Source organism: Eleutherodactylus coqui, chromosome 9, assembly GCF_035609145.1.
Source record: "Eleutherodactylus coqui strain aEleCoq1 chromosome 9, aEleCoq1.hap1, whole genome shotgun sequence".
Taxonomy (NCBI): Eukaryota; Metazoa; Chordata; class Amphibia; order Anura; family Eleutherodactylidae; genus Eleutherodactylus; species Eleutherodactylus coqui.
The window spans coordinates 66,648,395-66,663,092 of record NC_089845.1 but is presented as its reverse complement, the minus strand read 5'-3'; the positions used below and the strand labels follow the sequence as shown (position 1 = coordinate 66,663,092).

At 42.3% G+C, this 14,698-nt stretch overlaps 1 protein-coding gene across 1 annotated transcript in view; it reads right to left on the bottom strand.

Moving 5' to 3' along the window:
- The window catches only part of NETO1 (neuropilin and tolloid like 1), a 168,929-nt gene that overhangs the window by 106,142 nt on the left and 48,089 nt on the right, over positions 1-14,698 (bottom strand). The window lies entirely within an intron of this gene.

Below are 14,698 nucleotides of genomic sequence, written 5' to 3'. Positions count from 1 at the left end.
GCAAACTGCTTTGTAAGCGGTACAAGTTTTTAAGCACATTTTGCAGTTTTGCAATTTTAAAGCCAAATTACCGTGTCATTAAGGGGTCAATAAGTAAATACATATGAAAGGTCAGATTCAGATTGGATGGACTTCTTTTCATGATCTGCCATCATGACTCTGCATTCCTAAGCTCTTACGTTTGAAAAACTGAACAATTTACATTTACAATATACTTTTTAACCTAAGAAAAAGCCCAAGTGGAATCTCACATACTGTATAAGTTTTTAGCCTGCAGTGTATTTACTGCAGCATATACACACAACCCAAAAAATTACTAAAAGATTCTGCTGAACCACTGCTTCCGGGCCCTACAGGACATTCCTTGACTTGGATGCCAGTCAGGTAACCGGCCGTGTGCTGCGCAGCACGCAGGTCACATGACTGTCATTCACTGAAGGTCCTTTACTCTACACAGTCTTGTAAGGCTAGCCACTAGCAGTAAACTTTGGACTTGACAGCTAGCGGCTAGCAGCAACTAGCGTGACTTGTCTGTGCTATGGACTGTGACATGGCTATGATGTGAAGAGCCTAGCGACTAGCCTCCTGGCATCTTAACTATGTCATCATCTGAAGGCCGCCAGAAATCCTCTGCATGTGGCCTGTGGTCCGTATGTTGTGCAGACCAGCTCTAAAGTGGCCCTCTGGGCCTGGAAAAACAAAGATGGCCATATTGCTTCTCTGACTATCTACTCTACATTAGTATGCATTGGACATTTAAGGGTTCACGCATACGGGCGTATGGGGGTTGCGTAAAACTCACATATTTTTGATGTGCATAATACGCAGTCCTAAAAGCCCATTGATTTACACTCATTATAAACTATAGGGGTTTAAAACACACAATAAATCCACATTGCAAAAATGTGAAAAATATATTATATGCCATAGACCTGTGTAAGTGAGCCCTAAGACACTCCTGTTCTGATTGACTAGTGATGGTCATGTGGGCAATACTGTCCAATCAAAGCATGTGTAATGCCTTAGACTAATGATTTGTACTAATGTACAGTGTGCATCAGGTAGTCAGAGAAGCTGGCCTGGAGGTCACTTTGAGGCCTTATTCCCATGAGGGTATATCGGCCAGCGTTTTCACGGCCGGCTGATATACACTACCATCTGGGGAGTAGAAGCTCGTAAACGGCTCACAGATCTACCGTTTGTGCGCCCATTCATATGGCATGGACCTCGGTGCATATACGCCAAGGTCACCATGCTGTCGCCCCTTTCCCCTCCCTTCCTCTTGCAGGCTCACCTCTGCTCTCCTCCCCGCTCATTCTTTGCAATGGGAGGGGGTGGGACGGGGCGGAGCTAATCGCCGCCCCATCCTGCCTCCTCCCATTCTGTATTAATAGCATTATGGGCCCCCGGGCAAAGCAGTGTACTGGGGCCTCTACGACAACTACTCACAGGAATAAAAATGGAAATTGTCGATAAAATTAAACATATATTTATTTTATTGGCACTTCCAACAAAGTTAGTGTTGAAACATTGCAGCAACAGCTAATCAACAGGATTAAAGGATTATTCACCTGGAAATATTTATTATATGGGGAGCGGCAGGCATGGGACGACGTAGAGAAAACTCTGGAGGACGAGCGAGTCTAGAAGTCTAAGTCTCTAGGGTCCATTTTCCTCTTGCACTGTAGATGTCTCTTGGTTTATAGTGCCAGGCTACTTTACACTAGAAAGTAACGAGATGATGTACTGCGCTTCACAAGATGATCCACACATTCATTTGTCAGAAAATCTCTTTCTTTTTATTATAGAAATTATGGGTAATTTACAAAAGGAATTATGGGTAATTTGAAAGTGAAACAGGAAGTGACAAAATTAAAGTCTTCACACATGGCATAGACAGATTGGAGCCAAGTTCATATCCCGCCACACGACCTTATCATATATGATACAAGGTGCATTGAAACGTTAACCTACATAGATTAGTATGGGGCTCCTATGCTTGTGAGGCCCCGGGCAAGTGCCCTTCAGGCCCATGCGTTAAGAGGGCACTGATTACAGCTTATTCCTGGCAATGTACTAGAAGACTACGTAAAGAGGTACCACTTGTACTTGGTGATAGTTTTTAATATATACACAGCAGATTACTGTACAGTTAGTTTATACTATACTGTGTGCAGGACAAAGAACTAAGCCAGTGCATAGCCATGGAGAAAGAGTATTTATATGCAGTGTAATATAGTAATGAACAATGATACATAGTAACATAGTATGTAAGGCTGAATGAAGACAATTGCCCATCTAGTCCAGCCTGTCAATCCTCCTGTGTTGTTGATCCAGAGGAAGGCAAAAAACCCCAAGGGCAGAAGCCAGATAGCCCTTTTGGGGAAAAAATTCCTTCCCGACTCCCTAATGGCAATCAGACTGTTCCCTGGATCAACCCCTAATAGTTCCTACCTGCCTGTATACCCGGATTGACAAATTATCTTAGATTTATATCCTGTAATATCCTTCCTCTCCAGAAAGACATCAAGTCCCCTTTTAAACTCCTCTATGGATTTTGCCATTATGATCTGCCATCGGCAGAGAGTTCCACAGTCTAACTGCTCTTACAGTAAAGTGAGTTATCATTGATAGAAAAGCAAATAATACAAAAAAAGGTAATTTAGCGAATGTCAAAAATACAGGTTGGGCCACGAAAAAGTATTCAGCACCACACTCTTATGGTCTAAAAGAAAATCTGTGTTGCACACAGCAACCAACCACAGCGCAGCTTCCATTTTACGTAGAAAGTGAAAGCGCGTGGTGCTGGGATACTTCTCCATGGTCCATCCTGTATTATTTGTTCTTGTATCAATGTACCATGTACAATAATGAACAAACACTGCGTGAAAGATGTAATGATAACTCGCATCATTGCTCGATGCTATATTTCATTGTGGAGACATACTTCAGCTATTCACTCGATTAGTTCTTTTTCTTGCACACTGTGCAGTCTGGAAGAAACTTCAACTCAATCAGCTGATATTTCTGTTGGACGAATAGATGAGAGTGACAGTCTAGTTTTTTATCCAGCACAGACTATGATGTACATATACCATATACATAACATATAATACATTCATGTACATTACAGTAGGTGCTGATAAGTAGTAGCCAAGGGTGCAAATACTATACATAAACTATACATCCACACCATTCAGTTGCTAAGGGCCCCTGGAAAGAGAAAGCCCATTCCAGTTTGGCTTTGTCCCAATTTTATTAAGTGGCCCCTGCAGAGGGATATGATCTCAATAGGTGCTATAATGCTATAAACTAGGAAGTAAAAAATTAATTGAATCATGAAAATGTGATAAGGGTACCAGGACCTGCTGGCCCAAGTAGTAAGTAAGGTGCTGAGCAGAACTTCTGGCAGTAGTTGTGTTTGGTCAATATTGGTGTGTCTAGTGATATTTGTAAGGGTGGTGTCAGGACTCAAACCCAGGACCTTTTTCGCTCTAGTCAGCAGCACTCTCCTCTGGTCTACCCAGGATTTGGATAGTTCTTTGCTAACATCCAACCTTTTTCTATGTTTCCTTGCTCTTGCTAAATCCTGTCTCCCTCTTCCGGCATTGCCCTGCTACTATTTGGGACTTCCTATAAAAGCCTGACCATGCCTCAGATCCAGTGCATGATTATTGTGCTCCACCGCCTTGATCCTTTGCGATTGTACTGATACCTCCCGCTGCTGACCTCTGGCTTCCATTTGACTATGCTTCCGTCTCATCCGATGGTACTGCATACCGATACTAATTGCTGCTGACCTCTGGCTTCCATTTGACTATGCTTCCATCTCATCCCATTGTACTGCATACCGTGACTTCCCAATAACGACTCCCAGCTATCTTGACTCTTCTCCAGTTACCGGCACGGCTACTACGCTTGCGGCTCCGATCCAGCGCCACTAAGGCATAACAGGTGGTTTGAATTCTGTGCTTGGGGTTACGGTTTCCTGCTCCGGTTGGGAAGCAGGAAAGGGAAATCCCCTGGCTGAAAGGGTCCATCTTAAGATGAAACCAAACAGCGCTGAACAGACCCCACTGACTATAATGGGGTCCGTTCGGTTTCCGCACAGCTACTTGGCTTATTGCTGGAAGAAAAAGCCAGAGGTTCCAACACAGATATGAAACCCCTCTAAGTAGTTGCAACACACATGTATATTAATACAGATTTGTGTGTGTGTGTGTGGCGGGGGTTATGTGTGCATCTAATGATCTATCTATCTAGGTATCGCAAGCCTGCATAACTTGGCAGTAGGTTGGGTCCAAAATTAAAATCAGCAAACCTCTTGTGGCCACAGATAAGTTTTTAGCAGCTCACTTTGTAAGCCGCTAAAAACCTATTCTATGGTTTAATGATTAAACTATTTTGCAAACCCCAGGATGCTGTCTGCTGGTGAATAGATATGAGCCTGGACCTCTGCTGGTTCATGCTGCTATTTAGACACAGCATGTGTATGCAAGGTTGTTAGACAAACTATTATTGTGCACACGGCTGCACTCTATATACTTAGGAACCTAAGAAAAAGCCCAAGCAGAATCACATAAAACTTTTTACCCTGCAATGAACTTACTGCAGCATACACATAGCTCCATGTACTATATGACAGGTTGAAACATTCTGCTGCACCGCTGATCGCAGGGCCGAGAAGACTTTCCCTGACTTGAGTTACAGTCATGTGACAGGTGGTGCACTGCGTGGCAAGGCTGGTCACATGACTGCCATTCACTGAAGGCCCTTTATCCTGCATGTCAGGCTAGCTGCTAGCGGTACAGTTTAGTTCTACAACTAGCTGCAGCTAGCATGACATGACTGTGCAGGGTAAAGGGCCTTCAGTGAATGACAGTCATGTGACTGGCCTTGCCGTGCAGTGCACCGCCTGTCACATGACTGTTACTCAAGCCAGGGAAGATCGTTTAGACTCTTTGACAGGCACAGTCCCTGTGTCGCCAGAAATACTCAGTCGGGCTGTGGCCCGTGGACTATATGTTGCGCAGGCCTGATCCATTCACATTGGCGTATATACACTGGTGTAGATACGCACGTGAAAAAGATCACAGCATGCTCTATTTCACTACGTATTACACGTGTACAGCCCTATTGTTCTCTATGGGCAGTGTATTCAATGCTGTCCATACGCGATACATTGCATACAGGCGGCATTGTATACGCAACCTGGCTATGAGGCAGAGCGGGAAATTGAAAAAATAAGGAAGAAACAAGTCACACTGCGCATGACCGCGTACGTGAGATGCACTGTCATATGCAGTGCACTATCACTGCCAAACACGGCGATAGACGGATCACCCCATCTCCAAGAGCAGTAAGACAGTGTTTTGCGCATACGCCCGTGTGAATGAGCCCTAAGTACAGTAGATCTTCCATCTAATCATGGGATCTACCGTATATTCCGGCGTATAAGGCGACGGGGCGTATAAGACGACCTCCCAACTGTCACCTTATACGCCGGGAATGCAGTGTAGGAAAAAAAAAAAGCAGTACTCACCTCCCCCGGCGTTCTGCGGCGCTGCTGCAAGCTGTCGCTCCCTCCTGGTCCCTGACAGAGCATTGCTTTCTGGATACAGGGCTTGAAATCCCCACATTCAGAAAGCTAATGCTGTGATTGGCTAACATACGTGCTGTCTGCCAATCACAGCCATTCAATGACGTCATTGAATGGCTGTGATTGGCTAACACATGCGCGCCTTCAGCCAATCACAGCCATTCAATGATGTCACTGTGTTAGCCAATCACAGCATTAGCTTTCTGGAGGCGGGGATTTCAAGCCCCGCATCCAGAAAGCAATGCTCTGTCGGGGACCAGGAGGGAGCGACAGCCTGCAGCAGCGCCGCAGAACGCTGGGGGAGGTGAGTAATGATTTTTTTTTGTATTACCGGCGTGTAAGACGACCCCCAACTGCAGAGCAGATTTTTCGGGGTTCAAAAGTCGTCTTATACGCCGGTATATACGGTATGAAACATTTAGATTAGACAATTACTAAAAAACATAACAAACGGCAATGCTAGAGAGCGAGTACCAGATAAGCCCCGTATAAATACATCCGTTCTCTTGATATACAGTACAGTGCTATCAGTACTATCATCATGCGTTAATATAGAGATGCTGGTAAAATAACACTTATGATCTACAATCAGAATTAATACTTTCAGAAAAACAATAGTACGGATGATGTTTGATGTGCTATTACCATAATAATTACCTGCATTATTAAAATCGCAGCTCCATGCTTTGGACATTACATATTAGATAACATCTGGCCATGGATGTTTGTTAGTTCTCGTGCACAACAAATGGCGGCCTCACAGTTTCATCTGGAGGTTCAGATTGTGACTGGAATAATAATGTAGCCAGTCTGCTTCTGTCACGCTTCAAAAGAGTTTTTAATAATGACTGTGACACAGTAATCAATTTATTTGAATTTTCTTTCTGACTGTAGACTTCTGTATGGTCATATATTTTTCAGCTCAACACTTCCAGCACAGTGCAAAGCCAACATGAAAAAATTAACCTTTGTAGAAACATGAAAGGTTGTTTGACCAACGGAGGAATAAAAGACAAGTTGCTTCCAAGTGTAACATCAGGGTAATAAAAAAAATATGCAAAACATAATCACAAGTTATGTTTATTCCATCGGTTTTATAATTTAAATTTCATTTAAAAAATGGACATTTGATATATCGACATATACTACAGTGTTAATATACATGGAATGGCCACTTTATTAGGAACACCTAATACTAGGAGCTTCCCTGTATGGACACTAGACAAGTGACCCCAGACTGTAGCATAAAATCAAATAAAACATTTTTCATGGATCAGTTTTAGTGTGAATCCCCATTGGAATGGGAAAATCAATTGATCTGAGTTACTGCCAATGAGGCATGGTCATGAGTGCCAGACTAGCCAAGACTAATATTTCAAAAACTACCAACCTTGTGGGGTTTTCTCATGCAAAGATGTTTAAAGTAAATAGAGAATGGTGTGATCAAGAAAAAACATCCAGTAAAAGGCGATCGCGTGGACGTAAATAACTCATTGACAAAAGAGGTCAGAGGAGGATGTCAAGAATCTTTCTGACAGGCGGTGCACGGTCAAGCAAATTACAGCCGAATACAATGCTGTTGCTCCAACTAATGTGTTTGGATAGATACCTTATTATTCTTTAGTATCAGTGTTGAGCAGACCAAACTAGTAGAACGCTGTTTCAGGTTGAACTGTGAAAAAGTTCAGTTCAGCACAATCCTAAACCATGCTTGTAGCAAAGTTCTACTTGGAACGGGGTTCAACTGATTCAGTTTGTTCATCACTAATCCTGAATACTGGTGTATAACACTGTCTAAGGGCGAGCACCCACTGGCGTTTTTTTACCTGCGTTTTGCGTTTTGCGTTTTTCCTGCACAGGATAGAGATAACATGTGTTCCTGTCCACTGGCGTTTTTTTTGCGTTGCGTTTGCGTTTTTAACATAGGAACTGTCAGTTGCATATGTGTCCTTATTTTTCTCCTAATGCACCCATGAAAGTCAATGGAAATTAATGGAAAAGCCGCGAAAATACCGCGAAAAACGCCGCAAAAAACGCGCGGAAAAATCGCGGGAAACGCGGCGAAAACGCTGCGTTTTTTTCCCGCGGAAAACGCAAACGCCAGTGGGTGCTCGCCCTAAGAGCTGTATAAAGACCTGTATAATACTCTGGTGATATAAAGGGCTTTTATGGCTTTAGACAGTGCAATACACCAGTTTTAAAGGTTTTGATGAACTTGTAGTTCGGCTCAAACTAATTCGTACTGGTCAACTGGCCAAACTTTTCAAATGTTTGCTCAATCGTTAGCATGAATGGACTATAAAAGCAGATGACCAGTTTGAGTCCCATTGCAGTCTAAGAGAAACAGAAAGGTAAAACTCCAGTGGGCAAAACAGCACAAAACTTGATCACTGAGCAATGAAAAAATTGCCAAGTCAGATAAATCCAGATTTTTGATGCATCATGTTGATGGATTGGTCAGAATTTGGTGTACGCATTATGAATTGGTGAATCCTTCTGGTCAGCTGTTCAGAGTTCTCAGTACTTCCATCGAATCTGCAGCAACTGCAAGAAGGTATTCTGTCCACATGTGCCAATATTCCTACAGAACAATATCAACACCCAGTGACATCTATGCCATGATGATTTTGGAATTCTTAAGGCTGAAGGAAGTCCTATGTGCTACTAGATGGGTGTTCCTAATAAAATTACCATTTGATTTATATATTATATAATAGAATATAGTTATATAATACCATTAAGTACTGTAACTTTATTTTAGAGATCTGTTCACACTGGCACACTGGTTTCATTCAGTCACGTTTTCATTGCCCCACTGGGAAGAACAGCAAGATCTGCTGTCTTTTTCTGAAAACAAGGAAACCTGTTAGCCTCTTTGTAGACAATAGGACCTGTTGAGGTCCACTTTCTGAGCCCCATACAATAAAATTGGCATGACAATCTCCAAGCTTTAGGAAATAAGAATATGTTGTGTGAAATTAGATTGTAAGCTACTCTTCGGATAGAGGCTGATTTGAGCGATTAAGAAATGGGAACCTCAGAGGCGGGGCTTTAAATTCCCACAATTTTGGATTCAGATGTTAATCAGTATGCTTAAGCCTGGTGACCTGTATGGGCCTAACTAAGGATATTTTGGGACAGTGGGTGGGTGGGTCTTAAAATGGTTCCACAATTTGGCAATGGATTGTTGAGAGGTTAGCTGAGATTCAGTATGAAATGAAACATATAATGTAAATATACTTATGGTCAGTCACCCTTAACCTCTAGATTAACGAGGAAGCCATTTTTTCCAGTTAGCTGATGCATGCATGATGGATGTTTCTTTCTCCAAGTAATCTGTCTAAGGCTAATTTCACATGGGTGAGTGTGATACCGGGCCGTGAAACTCAGCCTGATATCATGCTTGGGAACGTGCGATTTTCCCGCAGGTGTCAAACATTTTCTATGCTGAGAATTCAGAGTACTTAATGAAATTCAAAAATAGTTAAGTGTGTACACATCTGCATACTAGTGATTCGGATGTTAGAGCAGTCAACATCTGATAATTATGTTTTCTATGCTTACATTTTTATCTGCTGCTGATGATCAGTGACATTAAACAGAAATAAAGTGACAGTTTGCCAGTAGTTGCTAAGAAGCTAATTCAAAAGTGACAGGCAATATAGCTTCACTTCCTGAGGTCACCGCAGCTGAATAGAAGAATGTATTTTTTTTTTACATTATTAATTTCTTCACTAATTATAACTGGCCAATACTTTGCTTAGAGGTTATGGAGTGCTTCCTTGACTACACATATGATTGCTTAGGGAGATGTCTCTAGTTTTACACTGTATTCAATGTGATGTTAAATACTCTTGCATAAAGGAGACAAAAGTATTACAGATGTGATACCTTCAATGGCTACCCAGAAAAATTTCTCTCAAGTCTTCATTTGTGAACCCACCTGATGAAGGGGCCTCTGTGCTCCGAAAGCTTGCAAATATAATCTTTCTGGTTAGCCAATAAAGCTATCAACTTTTTCCTACTTTTGTCTTTTTTATACAAGAGTATTTAGCGTCTTAGATCTTTTTTCTGCCTCACCCAGCACATCGCAATTTTTGTTATACAAATTGTATTAAACAAATGTAAGTTTTTCTAAAACACCCAGAAGTATTGTATACGGCACTGGTATTATTTTCTTTATGTTCTTTTACATATATTTATATTGCAGCACTTTAAATGTTTTTCCTGCACTAAGTGTTTAGAATACCAAGCAGGCTGCTGATATAGAAAAATCACCCATCAACGTGTCGGGATTTGTCAATACAGAGAACATTTAGAGAATAATGCAGAATGCTGCACTTAATGAAAATAGTTAAATGGATATTTAAGCCCCAGTCCCTAGAGGTAAGATATGTAAATAAACCTCTTGCTTTTATGGTAGAACAGGAGCAGAGGCTGCATTTGTATTAAATACGGTAACATTTCAAACAAAGCTTCAATATTGATGCTATACATTTGAGAATACAAAGCAGGATGGGGCTTCATTAACTGAAAACTGCATTAAAGGACTCTTTCTTCCATGTTATAGCAAATTTGATTGAGGCTATAAGTTAGAAGAAAGAAAGAGAGCGGAACGCTTTAGGGTATAGAGGGTACAAAGGGGCTTTGTTAGGGTATGTAGCATGCAGGATCTTTGGTTTGGTGATTTAGAAATGTGGTGGGACTGACATGCTGCCAGCCTACATATGGGATGCCAGTCAACCAAAGGTTGTATTATTGTCCAAGAGCAACAAATAGGAGGTAAGAAGCTAGGATCTGCTGCCATTTCCAGGTGTCTGATGAAGAGGCATAAAGCCTTGAAACGCATTACCTGCTGATTCCACAAAATTCTTTTTTACCCCTATTAGTGAGTCTGCTAGCATCTCAGTATACCATAATTCTCACTGGACCAGAGTAAAATTAGACAGATTACAGCAGATGGTGAAAAATAAAAATACAAGTCATACCGCTCTGATCCCCACTGGTCTTTATTATCAAATTGCAACAGTGATGTGTCTGTATACACACATGACCACTGCAGCCAATCACTGACCTCAGCGGTCTCAAGATGTATAATATAGTAACATAGCATGTTAGGCTAAATGAAGACAATGTCCATCTAGATAATGGTGGGGTCAGTGATTGGCTGCAGCAGTTTTCTGGTCCCGTGCCCCAGATTAACAATGGTACATTTGGAACACTGGCTCCAGGCCAAACATTATCTGCGCTTCAAGAGAGCCCCCGATTGCCCACTCTTAGGCAGGCTTAGGGAGTCTCCCAACATTGTTTCTCACCTGTTCGGTAGTCATGATTCTTTCTGCACTGGTGGGAAACTAAAGAACTACATACTCACCTTGTTCCCCAGAGCTGCTTTGCAATTTGTCTTACTTCCGTGTATGTGTATGGACACGTGACTAGAGGATACTGAGACCGAGGATTAGGCGCAATGGTCACGACTGGCACATACATGCTACCAGTAAGATGAAGTCTGGAGCAGCTTCTGGAAGCGAGGTGAGTATGTAGTTTTTTGTTTTTTATTTATTCACCAGTGCCGAGGAACATTACAATGACACAAGGGGACACTGAGGGGCAATATTATTATGTAATGGGGTACTGAAGGACATTAATATATAAGGTGGTAGTAAGAGGCATTATCAATATTTAAGGGGCCCTGAAGGGCATCATCACTAAGTAATCTGTCCCCGAGGGGCATTATTACTAGATAAGGGGACATTGAGGGGCATTATTATTAGATAAGGGATCACTAAACGGCATTATTACTATATAAGGGGACACTAAGGGGCAATATTCTATAGGGAGGCAATGATGAGCATTTTGTTATGTTTAAGGGGTTACCGAGGGGTAGTATTAATGAATGAGGGGCATTCACAGGCGCTATTATTGTAAAAGGCAGCACTGGAGGGAAATATTGTATAAGGAGGAACTGATGGACATTATTTATACATAAAGAGGCACTGAGAAGCATTATTAATGTATAATGAGGCACTGAGGGACATTATTGTATAACTGGGCTGTGAGGGGTGAATACCCAATGATCAACTATTGGTGACCTATCCTGAGTACAAGGCATTAACAGTATTTGCCTGGAAAATCCTATGATTATTTATGGGGCAAAAAGGGGCATGATTATTTAAGAAGGCAGTAAAGGACCATAAAACAGGTCACTTACTGTGTGGAGGGTACTAAAAGGAGCACTTAGTGTATGGAGCCTAATTACTACTCGTGGTACTATGTAGAAATGTGGAAAATGAAATGAGGTGATAGAAAAGTAAAAAGCCAAAGACTTCTGTCTGTCAATTTCTAGAGACAAGTTGTGGCCTGGAAGAAATCATCATGGCAGTCTGAGCTCGGACAAAGAAAAAAAGGGAAAGAGAACAACACCAATTACAGATAACGCTACACGATCGCTGAGCTGTGTTATTGGATGCAGTCCCTGTGATGTAAACATAGCCTGGGGCAGAGGACTGAGCACAATGGGAGCTGGGAGAGGTGAGTACATGACTATTTATTAGGTTACTACATGGGAAAGGGGTTGTACCAAGATATTACAACTCAGACAACCCCTTTAATAAAAACTGTACATGTGAATATAAGTCATGTGTTAATTAGAAGCATATGTGCCTTTACAGGTAGCTTAAGTACTAACTTAAAGGGGTTGTCCCGCGGCAGCAAGTGGGTCTATACACTTCTGTATGGCCATATTAATGCACTTTGTAATGTACATTGTGCATTAATTATGAGCCATACAGAAGTTATAAAAAGTTTTTTACTTACCTGCTCCATTGCTAGCGTCCTCGTTCCCATGGAGCCGACTAATTTTCGCCCTCCGATGGCCAAATTAGCCGCGCTTGCGCAGTCCGGGTCTTCTGCTCTCTTCAATGGAGCCGCTCGTGCAGAATGCCGGCTCCGTGTAGCTCCGCCCCGTCACGTGCCGATTCCAGCCAATCAGGAGGCTGGAATCGGCAATGGACCGCACAGAAGAGCTGCGGTCCACGGAGGAAGAGGATCCCGGCGGCCATCTTCACCGGTAAGTATAGAAGTCACCGGAGCGCGGGGATTCAGGTAAGCGCTCCGGTAAGCTTTCTTTAGGTCCCTGCATCGGGGTTGTCTCGCGCCGACCGGGGGGGGGGGGGGGGGGTTGAAAAAAAAAAAACCCGTTTCGGCGCGGGACAACCCCTTTAACTGCATTGCTAAATGCAACAGTATAACAAATAAACATATATCAAAAACGAAAAAAGTGATATAGTGTATCATATATACTACCTCCTAACACATTTAATACCAACTAATCACAAATGTTGATGAAATAGTGGAAACAGCAGATCAAGGTGCAAAGCAATGAAGTTTCTTTATTTCTTTCCTCCCAGACAGATATTTCTATACTTGACAAAGACTCTTGTAGTCGAAACGTCATGTTTTTCTGTCTGGGAGGAAAGAAATAAAGAAACTTCATTGCTTTGCACCTTGATCTGCTGTTTCCACTACTTCATCAACATTTGTACTAAAGAGCGGCTTGGCTTGGATCCCAAACCCAGTGGGCGTGCAGGATACCTGTTCAAACCATATGGTACTCATATTGTGCTGCTGACAACTTTTTTGCCTTTGGATACCAACTAATCACAGCAAATACAACAAAATGGGGACAAACTGACAATCTAGTAGTATAACATGTAAGATAGCCTATTTTGAGTTTCAAACCGAGAGGTACACAGGATTGTAGTTGAAAAATCCAGAATGCTTCCCATATTATAGTCTGCTCAACATTTTTGATTTCTTACTTTCTCTATACCTACTACATTTGAATGTCTGGTTCAACCTGTGTGTTGGGAGATAGAATGCTGTACCACAACAGAAATATTTCTGTGTTTGGGTCTGCTAATGTCATTAGGATGTGCCAATATTCTGATCTTAATTGACAGCCTTCGCAGCTGATTCTATATACAACATAGTCAAAATTACAATTTATATGCTGTTTAGGGCTCTTTCATACGGGCGCTGGGGGCGCGCTGGTTAGGAGCGCACAGAGAGCAGTTCTATTTAGAAACAATTGTTTCCTATGGAAACGTTCAGATGCAGGACTTGTCTCAAAGATAGGACATGCAAAGGCTATGCCTGCTCCTATGGAAGCTAAAAAGCACGCAGCTCGCACCGCGGATCATGGGAACAGGCTATTCCAAGCAGCTTAAATTAACCTGTTCACGCGATCTTTTACAGCTGTATAGTTGCTATCTTTGCTCGTGGCTATACATCGCGCTCACAGCGCTCGTCTGAAAGAGCCCTTAATATCAAACTATTTTGACCCATAGAATCTGTAAATGCACAGGAGGAATGCACAGAAGTACATGTCCTGCATATGGGTGCACCATATCTTTAGACCCCTCTATGATGCAACCACATTCCTGAGCCACAATATTTTAAATATATCTGATTAGAGGACAACATTGTGTTCATTAGTTTGTTCAACCTTCCTATCCAAAGCTTTGAGACTGTTACAGCTGCAGCTCGCTCTGACACTTTTCCTAACAGGGATAACCTTGATGTTGTGTTTTGGGTGCCTGCTAGTCTTAGGGCCCGATCAGCAGACTTCTCATTTGAATGAGCAAATGACATCAGAGTTCAATCGTGAAGCCTGTTTATACCGGCAGATACATTGTTGGCTCGTTCAAACAAGAAATCGTTCAAGTGTACAAGTGACTGAGACCGAATGAACGATCGGTATTTAAACTAAACCATAAGTGAAAGAGCCAGCAATAATTTTTATGCCTGCAGAATAGAATGACAAACAAAAAGTGAACGATTACATTGGTCAACAGTGAAAATCTTTCCGACTTGAAGATAGGTATTTCTTAGGCCCCCTGCACACGGGCGGAAATTCCGCGGCGGGATTTCCCGCTGAATTTCCACCTGTGGAAGCTGCCGTAGGATTGCGTTAGAAAACGCAATCCAAGGCAGACGGCCGCGATTTGTCTGCGCGAAATCACATGCAGAAAACAAATTGCACCATGTTCTATTTCTGAAATAGTCACTCCCCGGCCGCCGGCTCCAGTCTGCGCATGC